The sequence below is a fragment of the Coenobita brevimanus genome, chromosome 54 (genome assembly GCF_032717465.1).
Source record: "Coenobita brevimanus isolate Jiangsu-jjx chromosome 54, ASM3271746v2, whole genome shotgun sequence".
Classification (NCBI taxonomy): domain Eukaryota; kingdom Metazoa; phylum Arthropoda; class Malacostraca; order Decapoda; family Coenobitidae; genus Coenobita; species Coenobita brevimanus.
The window spans coordinates 7,260,658-7,274,166 of NC_137007.1; the positions used below are offsets into that span (position 1 = coordinate 7,260,658).

At 44.7% G+C, this 13,509-nt stretch overlaps 1 protein-coding gene across 1 annotated transcript in view; it reads right to left on the reverse strand.

Moving 5' to 3' along the window:
- Exn (Ephexin) overlaps positions 1 to 13,509 on the reverse strand; it is a 344,579-nt gene that overhangs the window by 270,438 nt on the left and 60,632 nt on the right. The window lies entirely within an intron of this gene.

Below are 13,509 nucleotides of genomic sequence, written 5' to 3' on the forward strand. Positions count from 1 at the left end.
CTATTCCTCCTCCCTTACCTCCCCTCCCCCCTTTCTCCACTTCATCTTGTACTCTTTCCTCTAAGCTCCACATCTTTTCCTCAGCTTCTTTTCCTTCCCCTCTTTCCCTTTTCTATATTTAAGCTACTGTACCTTCGCCTGCCTTGCTCCATCCACTCTCTGTTCTCGCCCCTTCCTTCTCAGCTCTCTCTTTATCATCACCTTCACTTTCATCTCTTCCCTCGTTTTTTCCTTCTCATTTCCCTCTTCCTTCCTATTTCTATCCCCATCATCAAAATCATCATCAACTTCAACACCATCATCAGCAGCAGCATCTCTTTCTAATTCTTCCTTCCTTCCTCTTCCCTGTTTCCCTCTTCCTTCCTTCATTCTCCCCATCATCACCATCACAATAATCACCATATCCACCATCATCCCATACCTCCATATTTCCTCCTCCTTCCTTCAAACAACTTTCTCCTTCTTACCTTTTCTCTCTCCTTACCTCTTTTCTTCCTCTTCCCCTCACTGCATCCTTCACTTCCATTCCCTGTCTTCCTTAACCCCGCCTCCAGTTCGATTACTTGTTTCAATAATCTGCTTTTCCTTTCTCCACATGAGTTTATTTCCTTCAGTTCCTTTATTTGTATCTTTTCCTTCCTATATCCTCCTCCACCCTTAACCTTACTCCCACCCTCAGCAAGATGACGCCTATTGTATATCATTTTTGCTTCCTCCACTCGGTTTTATTGACTTTACTACCATGACCTACTTTTATTTTTTTATCTTGTTAATGTCAGATCATTTACTCGGCTCTAGAAGGATTTTTCTGCCTTTTTTTCCCCCTCTTTCCTTCCTTCCTCTATATTTCCTTTGTTTCTTTTCCTCGCATTTCTTTCCCTGCTCCATCTTTCCTTCTGCCTCTTCTACTTCCCTTTCCTTCTCTCCTCTATCCATCCCATTTCCCTCTTCTCCTCCCCTTTCTCTCCTTCCTTCATATTTCAATTCTACGTCCTCCTTCACTTTTCCCATCTACCTCCTTCTCTCCCATTTCTTTCCTTCTTCCATCCTATCTTCTGCCTCTTCGTTTCCTCCCTTCCGTCATTCGCATATTCCCTCTATATACTTGTTTTCCTCCCCTTCCCCTCTTCCACTTCCCCCTCCCCTCTCTCTCACGTCCTCCTGTAATCACGCCATCCATTACTCGGGCATGATAGGCTAAGTGGAGGGAGGAAGGCATGTAACCTGGCACTTCTCTTTCCTTTCATCTCACACACTTCCTTCTTTCCATCTACTCTTTCCACTTTCTTCTCCCTCCCCCCCACACTGCATTTCTCTCCCTTTCCTGTCATTTCTCCTTTCTCTCTCTTTAACTACCGGATTCTCTTTCCTCTCTTCTTACTTTCATCTTGTCATCCCCCTCCCCACTTTCCCCACATCCCTCTGCAGTTCCTTCTTTCTCTCTCCCGTCTTTTCTCCCTTCTCTCTCAATCTACCTTATATTCTCTCCACCCTCATCTCACTTACTTTTTTCTTTCCGTCTCTCTCTCCAATTTCTTCTCCCCTTCCCCCTCCTTCTCCACATCCTCCTTTCTCTCTCCTTTCTGTCATTTCTCCCATCTCTCTCTATCTGCCGCATATTATCTAATTACGCTTCTTTCTTCCATCACTCTATTGTCGCTTTCCCTTTTTCTTCCTATGTTATCTTCTATCACATTTTTCCCCTTTCTCTCATGTGCACTGCCTTCCTTCCTTCCCTCTTTATTACCCCCCCCTCTCTCTCTTCTCTCTCTTATCACTTCCGTCTTTCACCCACTTTTTCTCCCTCCTGCATTTTCTTCTTTTCCTCCGTCGTGACTGTTCTCTCTCCTTTTTTCTATCACCCTTTCTCGCACATTTCCTCCTCCCCCTCTCAGCTATTTTCCTCTTTCTTTATCTACACTATCTTTTACCACTCTTCCCTACAAATTACCTCTTGTAACCTCACTGCTCTCTCTCTTCTCTTCCCTCCAATCTTCTGCTAATTTTTGTCACCTTTCATTTTTCCTTCTCTTTTTTTTTCCTTACCATCTAAAAACATTAATACACTTGTTCTTCACTTCCATAATTACTTCCTTCATTTCCCACCCCGCTCCCCCACCACTGCTTACTCATCTCCCAAACACATCACTCCTCAGTCACAAGTGTTCACGGTTATACACTCTCATTCATACAGTTATTTACTCGCTTTCACAATTCTCTCCTGTATACAGTACTGTTATTCATTTCTCTCCTTCCTATTTAATGTCATTCATATTTTTCCTATGTATTTTCACTGATATCTTCTCTCGGTTATTCACTGTCACTCATCTTTTCTATCCACCTTTTTTTTTGTTCCTACTCCGTATGTATGATTATCGATCCATTTTAGAGAGAGAGAGAGAGAGAGAGAGAGTGTGTGTGTGTGTGTGTGTGTGTGTGTAATTCACCGGGTCGGTCAGGATCACTTGATGGTCGTGATCGTCAGCTTTTACCCTCCCGGAAGGGAGCTGAAAGCTCATATAGTCCGATCTAAGGGCAAGGCTGTGACCTTCACACACGCACACACCCGTCCCCTTGCTCAAGGGGGACAGTAACCACCCACTTCGTCAATGAAACTTTTCGCAACCTGAGCGAGGCGCGAACTCCCGTCCACCAGTTGGCAAGCGGGAACGTTGCCACTGCACCAGCGAGCGTGTGTGTGTGTGTGTGTGTGTGTGTGTGTGTGTGTGTGTGTGTGTGTGTGTGTGTGTGTGTGTGTGTGTGTGTGTGTGTGTGTGTGTGTGTGTGATAGGCAAAACTAACCCCTTCCCATGCTGACGAAGTACAATTAGGGAAGGGTTGTGTGTTGGAGGAGTGACGCATGTGAGTCGAAGCGCTGCACTGGCTGTGTTTGTGTTTATGGCCCGTATTCTCGTCGGTCCAGGAAGCTCCCTAACACCTTATCCTATGCGATTTATTTTATTACACATTCCTGTCCTCCTCTGTATTGCATAAATCCTTCCAATAACGCCACACTCTGCATTATTTTGTTTATAACACCTTACTGTCCTCTTCTGTGTTACATAAATCCTTCCAGTATCGCCATACTCTGCACAAATAGCGAACAAAAGAATTTTAACCACCCATATCCAAAAATAAATCGCCAGACCAGTTCGTAAACCACCCAGACACCTCAGGTCTCGCCTCTCATTCCTATCTTTCCACGGCTATTTACACTTCTTCAATCACCGTTCCTGAGGTAACAGTGTGGGAAGGATGGGTAACTACTCATTTTACTCTAACTTGGCCTAGAACTGATATCCCTCCATCTAAAATGTTAGGCCGTAAGAACAGATTAGCACTAAAACATGCTGCTCGTCACAAAGAAGTGCTATGGAAAGGAGGTAGGGTTGGAACACTGTGTTAGTCTGTCAATGAGCTCTGCGAAATAAGTTACTACAGGAAGAAAATCTGGGCCAATTTAAGGTGAAATGAGTATCCTATCCGTCTCTAAACACACGCCCTTGCTACATCTTACCCTCTTATCATTCTCCGTTTGTATTTCCTCTCCATTCCCCTCCTTGCCTTTGCGTACCATTATCTCTTTTCTAATGTATTCTAGCATGTCGGTTATCTTCATATTTTCATCTCCCTCAGTCTAATATATATCTCTCTGACTCTCTCTCTCTCTGCACACACACACACACACACACACACACACACACACACACACTAGCGCTTGCTCGCAAATATCTGTGAGACTAACCAAATACCGTTTTCCATCATGAAATGTTTCCAAATACCATTATCTTTGTTTCTATACAATTACTGAGCCCACACTAATTCTGATCAAAATGCCAAAAAAAAAAAAAAATGCACATTTTTCGCGTGCGCGATACTCGACAATTTCGCGCTGTCGCGTCACGTGTGATCGCCAAAATTTGTTTGGTATTTTTATGACACTCCCTGCATTTACCCCAACTTAATGCAAAAATAATTAGATCGATAGCTATTACCGTTCTCGTAAAAGAAACGAACTCAGAGACAGACACATATATACAGCTCACTTAATTATATATATATATATATATATATATATATATATATATATACCTATCCGTCTATCCAATTTTACAGTATTTATCTATCTATTTCTCTCCAACCCCCTCCCCACGCCCGCACGTACACACAGGCGGCTGTCATTTCCGGCCCGGCGCAGGAATCGGAATAGAAAGTCTTTTGAAGCTTCATTACCCTCCTTCCCACCCCAGCCCCAGTCACTGCCCTGCCCCTCCCCCTCACACCCCCTTACCTCGCTCCCCTCTCCTCCCCTTCCACCGTTTCACTCCCTTCCCCTCACCCCTCCTCCTCTCTCCTACTTTTCCATTTCCCTCATCAAGCCCTGTCCTTTCCCACATATAATTCCATTACGATGTCAAAGAGAACTTTCTCTTTTATCATTTTTCCTTCTATTGCTAATCTCGTCCATTCTCCCTTGCATCTTAGTTACATTACGGATACATCTACCATTTTTCCCTTTCATCTCATTCTTCTACTTCTCACCATCACACACGACAATAAAATTCCATCAAGACATTTTCCATCATTTCCTTTCCATAATTTTTTTTAACACTTTCCCGTCTATTAATACCCCCTGCCATCCTTCCATGTCCCCTCCCCTCACCACACCATACCCACAACATGGTTTCATCCAGGGTTTTTTTGTCCCTGCACGCCTCTCCCCACACCACCGTAACCTCCACCAGACTTTCATCTAAGACCTTTTCTACTACTTTCCTTCCCGTGACTAACTCTCCCAGATTTTCTCCTCTCCTTTTCCTTATTTTTTTTTCCTGTCATTCCTTTATCTGTCTTCCTCTTACCTTTCACTATCGTCTTTTCTCTGCATCTCTCTCTCCTACTTAAATGACGCCCCCTTTACACGCCTATTTTTTTTTTTATGCATCTTGCACACTTCAGTCGGGGATTAACTGTATTAAAATTTCCTACACACACGCCTGCGCACACGCACACGCATGAGAGAGACAGGGAGAACCCCACTGCTCCGTGACCGCCATGATGCCTTTAAAGTCAGTGCACGCTACCCACTTCTCAGCCTACACTCAGTTTCTCACGGCACACTCCACAACCTCAACTCACTCCCTCTTGTTCTCACCCATCACAGCACAGCTTCCTATGACTCACCAAGATGAATTAAATCGTCTAATGTTGGATGGAATAAAATTGTTGAACTGTTCCCGATCATGAGAGGGTTAAGTCTGCTAACCCCTTCCCTCCCTCCCTCTCTCGTCAACCGGAACCCTGTCGCCCCTCAGTGATCCCCCCTGTGCTGGGCCTCCCTCTCTCCTCTATCACTGCTTCCGCACACTTCATATTTCCACTTATTTTTCCTAAGACTAACTTCTTCACAACTCCTAATCCACTGACATTCACATAGACTTCTAACATAATGCCAATACGCCGGGAATCAAACCCGGGACTCTCAGGTGTTAGCCAGGCTTGCCGTGAGTGCTTGGGATAGATTAAATGCATATACTGTACTTGCCCGAGTGCCAGGGGGCTGTCTCATCCTATCGGGCTCACAGCGGGGAGTCGTAGAAACATTGGTTACAAGATTGTGACGATGTTAGGCAACTTCTTCGTGGTCGTGGTGTAGTGGTATGCTGCCTGGCTCACACAAGAGGGTCTCGGGCTCGATTCCCAGCATATTGGCCATATGTTAGATGATTTTTCCTCTGTACAGTACAGGTTTCTCCCTTAACATACACAGACTATTATCTCCTCTGCCCTCGAGATCAGACAGAAACACAGTATAGGATAGACTGAGAGGAAGGAAGAAAGAGCAGTTAACTGGCACTTTAATTTTTTTTTATGTTTCTCGAATTATACAGAACCATTCCTCAGACAGATGTTAAATTAATACCTTATTTCCTTTGTTTTCCCTTACATCCATTTTATCCATTTGTCACTACGAATCTGCTGGTCTACACTGAAAGATATCTCCCTTTCCCTACTTGGTGTACACATATAATAACAGGTTCCCTTACGATCACTAGATGGCAGGTGTCTTTGCATCAACACGTGTCACAAGTTCACCCTGGAGAGTGGCACGTCTTTTAGATCACGATTTCCCACGTTTACCTCACTCTATAAAACCATTTGTCTAATGATCACTAGATGATGGCACGTGTGTGTGTGTGTGTGTGTGTGTGTGTGTGTGTGTGTGTGTGTGTGTGTGTGTGTGTGTGTGTGTGTGTGTGTGTGTGTGTGTGTGTGTGTGTGTGTGTGTGTGTGTGTGTGTGTGTGTGTGTGTGTGTGTGTGTGTGTGTGTGTGTGTGTGTGTGTGTGTGTGTGTGTGTGTGTGTGTGTGTGTGTGTGTGTGTGTGTGTGCGCGCGCGCGCGCGCGCGCGCCACAGGTTTACCAGGAAGGCGGCACATTTATTAGACCTCTACCACCCCCTACTAAAAAAAAAAAAAAAAAAAAAATCCCAAACGATCACTAGAAGGCAACCTCTTTGTATTAAATGTGTTACAAATTTACCTCCGAAAGTGGCACGTCTTGAATCACTACTCTCCTGTACATAACTCACTGACAATTTCCCTCACAACCACTCCCTTGCATCAACACGTGTCCAAGGTGTACAGTTCGGAGAGCCACGCCTGGGGTATCATCTAAGTACTAAACGACAACCCAGCCACTGACACGTTAAATAGCTACAACTTTCCCATCCTCTTTCTCCCTCTCCTCCACCTCTCTGACCTTCCCTTTTCCTCTTGCCTAACCCCTCATTATGATTAGCGTTAATTTGTGGTATTAAGAGTGATTAGAAATGGTGACTGAGACCTGCAGTGGAGAAGGCGATGCTACAATGGCTTAGCTGAAGGGAAAGTAAGTGTGGAAGGAAGGAGAAAGGGAGGAAAGACGATGGAGGAAGAAAAAGGAAGGAAAGAAGGGGAGAGGGATGAAAGATGAAGACGGAGAGGAGAAGGGGGAGGGGAGGGTAAGAAAACGAATAGCGGTGTAAGGAATGCGTGTGAGAATGCTGTGATAACGAGAGATGAAGATGACGGAGGGTGTAAACAGGAAAACAGATGAGAACATCAATATAAGGGGAAGACTGTGAGAGGTAACGGAACAGATATATTGCAGAGAGAGAGAGAGAGAGAGCAATGAGTAATAGAGAAAGGGAGTGTGTGGGACAGCAGGGTGTGAGTCAGAGTGGGGGCGGACACACTGGCTGCTTCATCCCATTAGCTGTTTTGTTGTCAGGGCAGATGTAACACGCTACTACCCCCTCCCGACCCCTACCAATACCCTTCCAGATCTCCTTATCAACCCTCTTTCCCTCCAAATCTCCCTCTAATTCTCTCTCTATCTCCCTCCTCCTTCCCCCCCTCCCCTTTCCCCATATCTCCCTCCCCCTCGCGTTCTCCTCCCTATCTTCCTTTCCCTCTACTATCGCCCATTACCATCGCCCCAATTTCTTACCCTCATCCACCTTCCCTCTCTCTACTTCTGCCCACAGTCTTCTAACCTCCCTCTCCTTTATCCTCCCCTACATCTACCCGCCCATTTTTCTCTATTCTCCACATTCCGACACAGAACGCTTCCTTATCTCTCTCTTTCTCCACCTACTTCCTCTCCCTTCACATACTTTTCTTTACCTACTCCCCTCCACCAACCCTCCTGCCTCACTACTCTCCCCCTACTTCTCTCCTACCTCCCTTTCTTACCTTTTCCTTCTTCCTTGCATTACAAAACAATTACCACCCCCACGCACATTTCAGGGCACGACCTCACTTGCTCGAAATATGTGACTGACAAGGCGAAAGGGAACACAGTACGAGTTAGATACATGCCTATCGACCACACGACGATCCTTAAGGCAGACAAACAGGGCTACAGTTCTTCCATCCTAACTTGGCTCAGATTTCCATCCTTGTGTAGCTTATTCCACGTGGCAAGGGACTGAAAATGAAAATTCTGTGGCTCGACATCCTTTTTATAGAGTTTCTTCGTGACTAGCATCATGTTCTATTTTAATCTACTGTTACCTATTTACGATGGAGAAATGGCGGTTATAGGCCAAGTTAAAGTGAACAGAGTATAGTGTTGCTGCATTAGGAAGAGCCTGAACCCTAAACGGAACCCGGTGGCTAATTTCCTCCTGCCAATCACATGTTTGGGGCAAGTGTGCAGGGCTCTAATTGCAGCCACTCTTCCCCCACTACCCTCCTCCTCTGCACCCCTACCATCCACAGCATCAATACCTCCCTCCTTCCTCTTCACCTCCCCTCCGTACCCCTCACTGCATCATACCTCCAGCCTGTCCTTGCTACCCCCTCTCCCATCCTCTGTTCTCCCACTCCCTCCTCCCCACCGCTCACTGCACCTCTTCCTCCCACCCCCTCCCTCACTGCATCCTCCTCTTAAAGTCTGGTTGTCATGGCGTCTCATCCCCCTATCATCATCATCGTCATGTTTCTGCACCGCTGCATCAGTTTTCTACACGGAGCAGTAAAAACACTAGCTGGGATTACACAGCATTTACCTATAGACATATCTGTGTCTGTCTCCATCTTTTACCCACATCTGTCACAATGTTGCAAATCATAATCACCAATCCTCTCTCTCTCTCTCTCTCTCTCTCTCTCTCGAGGTCTCATGTTCCTCCCTCTCCCACATTTATCTCGTTTCTCCTTCACCTCTTAACCTTATCATTTGCCTCTCTCACACCCTTATCTATTTCCTCTCCCTCTTTTTCTTTTTTTTCTCTTCGTTCTGTCTCTCTCCCCATCTCGCTCACACACACACACACACACACACACACACACACACACACACACACACACACACACACACACACACACACACACGTATTACGACACTGCTACACTAGAATCACACAAAGCAGTAAAATTAATACCCTCCTTCGTAGCAAGCCATATGATGAGGAAGTAAGAAACCCGGACCTGCTTTCCGTATATAGGCGCCGAAGGGAAGGAAAGTTAATTGTATGCTCCAAGATTCGTTTCGGATTTAATGAAGTAGGTATAACAGGACTTTCCAACTTCCCCCCGGACTTGCCAATTCGTGGGGACAGCTTCAAAGTCAAAGGAAATACTTAATCTCGATGGTACTGAGCATTTCTTTGCGACATGACCGAGGAGTGGAACAAACTACCTGAATATTTAGTGGAAAGCGACCTCCACCTGTAATCAACAGTCATAATTCAAACCCCAGGAAAAAGAATGCAAAGGGAAGGATACAAAGGTAGTCTCTCATTCTTATCTCCACCCTGCTCTGACCTGACCTTCCCTGATATGATCTAATCTGCCTGGTGTGGGCGGCCAATCTCATCCATATATATAGCTACACGAACAATCCCAGACCGTCCTCGCACCGTATTTTTTAAGGTTGCAGTGACATTTAAGTATAAACATGTAGATATTTTGTGTGTGTGTGTGTGTGTGTGTGTGTGTGTGTGTGTGTGTGTGTGTGTGTGTGTGTGTGTGTGTGTGTGATATTCGCCACTGTTGTTTACCCAGCCAATCTTACCCACCAATATATTTGTTGTTATATTTAGTTGTTTATATACTCTCTCACCCCTAAACAGTAATTTCATACTTTCTTTCCCATATGCTCTTTGCCTTGCAGTCCCTCACTAACCTTTAACATTTCTCTTCACATCTGTTTCCCTCCCTCTCTATGCAATGTTGACTATCTCTTCTCCCAATTCCAAACTAGCACTTTCCATTTCCCTCCCTCTGGTGTCAGTCTCCATCCAACCTTTCCATTTCCCTTCTTTCTTTCAGTCTTAGTCAGCCTTTCCATTTCCTCCCAGTGAACTCAGTTTTTATCTACCCTTTCCGTTTCCCTTACATTCTATTCCCAGTCGTTATCCAACCTTACCTTTTCCCCCCTCTCTGCCATGCCTTTCCCTAACCTTTCCACTTCCCTTTCCTCGTTGATCACTTGCCGGAACAGCTGCCCGTAACCCTCACCTTGCCTCACCCCTTCCTCCATCACCCCACCTCTTTCCTCCTCCCTCCTACCTCACCCCTTCTTCCCTCCCTTCTGCCTCTCCCCTTCCTCCATCACCCTATCTCCATTCTCTGCCCTTCTGCCTCATCCCCTCTTCCCACCTCCCTTCCGCCTCTCCCCCTCCTCCATCACCCCACCTCCTTCCTCTACCCTCCTACCTCACCCCCTTTTCCCTCCCTTCTGCCTCACCCTCTCTTCCAACCTCGCTTCTGCCTCCAGGTATCGACGTATTTCTTCAGTGACTCATCCCAGTCCCAGCCTCCTCTCCGTTACCCGTATCACTCTCTTGTCCACATAAATACTTTTAGCTGTATATATCGACAAGCATGATACTGCTTGTGTCTGTATCACTTAAGAAATAATACCAAAAAGCTCTCTTACGTTTCTTAAAGTATACTGGCATGAAACTGGGCACTGTATTTCTTTCTTACTTTTTCGAAACAAAGTACAACTATGAAACATGTACAGGCACAGACACAAGTATCTTCCCAGAGTTTGACAGATACATGGCGGAAATATCGAAGCATTTGAAACACGCACTGGAAAAGATAGGTTTTCACTGTATTTCGCCAGTTGTATATTTTCTTCAACGGGACTGGGAAGATAACTGTTTCTTTGAATGTAGCAATAGGCCTTCTCCGGTTCGATAAGTCTTAAAGTAATGTGCCAGCGCCATACAACAACATTCTATGAAAGTAAGTCAAGCCAACCCATTCTTGAACACTCCACACTCATAACAAATCAAGAGATGGATGGGCATTCATACTACATCGCAATATTTTTCTGAACATTTCATATCCGTCACAATCAATATTGTCCTGTATCTATACTTAACAGACTACAAAGATCATGATAGCCTACTGACAAATTAACAGTTAAACACTGCGTAAAAAAAAAAAAAAAAAAAAAAAGTGGAATTACACAAAGTATTTTTTTTTAACTGTAAAATGCGCAGTGTTAACCACTTCAATTCGGGTGACGTCCTTTTTAGTTTCTTCTTGCTGTTGCCGGACGATTTTATTGAGTTCAGGAAATGCCTCGTACTGAAGGGGTTTATTAAGGCCATGTTTAAACCTCTCCAGTCTGAACACACTATCCTATGCTGAGTAAACCCATCAGATAACAAGATTATAATTAAAGAGGAGTTAAGGAATAAAACAAGTACATGGGTTACGATATTCTCAGTAACGTTCAGCCCTACATGACGTGACACTGACTCCACAAAGTGTTTTCCTGAGACTTCAAACGTTCAGAACAAAGAACTTGAATTTTTATCATCCGGTGGTCGTGTTTACTACTCTATGAACCCCTTCACTCCCATGACGTATCGTATATTTTATTCTTGGTCTCTCTAAATGAAGTTGCGCAATGCAGGAATGACCCCAAATAAAAAACTGGTTAACGATGACCATGGCTAAAAGTTCCAGTTCGATTCCCCCTCCCCCAAACTTAAAAGTCAACCGGCAATATAAAACAAAAATATATATAAATAAACAAAAATAAATTAAGAAGCTACCAGATTTGGAGGATTAACACCAGACGATTTTATTCAGCACGAAAGCCTGATTACAATAAAAAGGGCATAATAGCGAAGGTGTCAGTGACCATGTATAGCATCTACTGTCTTTTTTTTAGTTGCTTTACCCCTCTCATTCGGGACACCTTTAGTAGTCTGTTCCAGTTATCATTATATTCAGCTGAGAGCCCTACACTGCTAATACTGTCACCACTTACCCTCTCATTGTCGGGACAGCTCTTTAATTCTATTCCAGCTAACACCAAATAATATTATCAGCTGAAAGTGAGCCACAGGAACCCCAGTGTTCACTGTTCCATACTACATGCTAAATAATCTAGCATCACATCCGTGGCAGAGGCAGTCAAAACAAGCTTCTACGAATGAGACAAAAGCGTAAAGGTCAGCGGCCAGAGTCACAAAATTTCCTAGGCTTCAATTGCGTAATAAAGGATCGTATGTGTATTATTTTATCTTCACTTAAACAGCCGCCAAACACTTCACAAGCAAACCAGAGGGGATGACAACGTGAAAAATATGCATAAACAAGAATGATCCACGATACCGTAATATTCAGCTGCCATGGAGACCTGTTTAAAATAGAAATTGGGTATGATCCTTTCAATACCACCCCTGGCAACCTAACGCGGGTGGGTAAGTGCGGGGAGCTTCCCGGAAACCTCCCATCTGCTACGTGTGTGTGTGTGTGTGTGTGTGTGTGTGTGTGTGTGTGTGTGTGTGTGTGTGTGTGTGTGTGTGTGTGTGTGTGCCGAGACATGAAGACATCTATCATGCAGCTGGGGTGTGTATGCCTGTAGGTGTGATAACTGCATGAAAGTAATTATTCATGCAAATGGATATGTGTATGTAGGTTAGAACTTATCATTCTGTTGACAGATTTTCTCCGGTTATTGGATCCTACCCCACCCCATTCATTAGTGGGAAACAAGGTCGGGATGATGATGATCACGATGGTGTGTGTGTGTGTGTGTGTGTGTGTGTGTGTGTGTGTGTGTGTGTGTGTGTGTGTGTGTGTGTGTGTGTGTGTGTGTGTGTGTGTGTGTGTGTGGTAAGCATGTGTGTATTGTTAATATGTGTGTTGTATGTGTTTTTCATATGTGCGTGCGCGCCCGCGTGTACAAGACTGGGCGAGCGCGGCCGGGTCGGTGTGTGTGTGTATGCGCGGGTTCGTGCGTGCGTGTGTCACCAAGCCAACTACACCGTTCAAGGATAACTGGGTCTGAGTCTTATTATGTCCCACCCTAACATTCCGTCTTCCAAGACCGCCCCCCACCCCAACCCACCTCATCATTCTATCTGACCACACTAAAGTGACGCTCAGAAATATCAGTCAGAATCATTTACCCAGATTAACTAGGCCCGACCCTCCACCAACACAAACTCGGCATTCTCTCTATCCGGCCACCATTCGATGAAGATAAAAATAGTTCGAATCGTTTACCCTAACAAACTAGGGCATCTCTCACAACAGTTCAAATCATCATAAAGTGAAACAGAACTTAGTTACAATCGTTTGTTCATGCTAACCATACCCCGGCCCTAAAAACAACCCAAGCTCTTCCTCTATCCAGTCGCCATGACATGAAGCTCAAATTCATTAGTTAGATTCTTTTGCCTGGCCTCAGTGATTTATATCGTACAGTTCATTAATAAAATTAGGTAATATATCATAAAAATTTGTTGAAAAAAAAAAAAAAGTATACTGTACATCACTACTTTCCTACTGCTTACCACGCATCCCTCCCACATCACAAGTTGACACACACCATCACATGAGTGAGACAGACCTAGCATATACGAATGCTGACGAAGTGGTGACCTGCAGCCATATCGAAGGTGGAATACTGGACCTTGGAAACCTATGTCCAGCGTACAGCCTCACATGCACGGTTCTTAACATCAACAATAGCCTCCCCCCCCTCCCCCC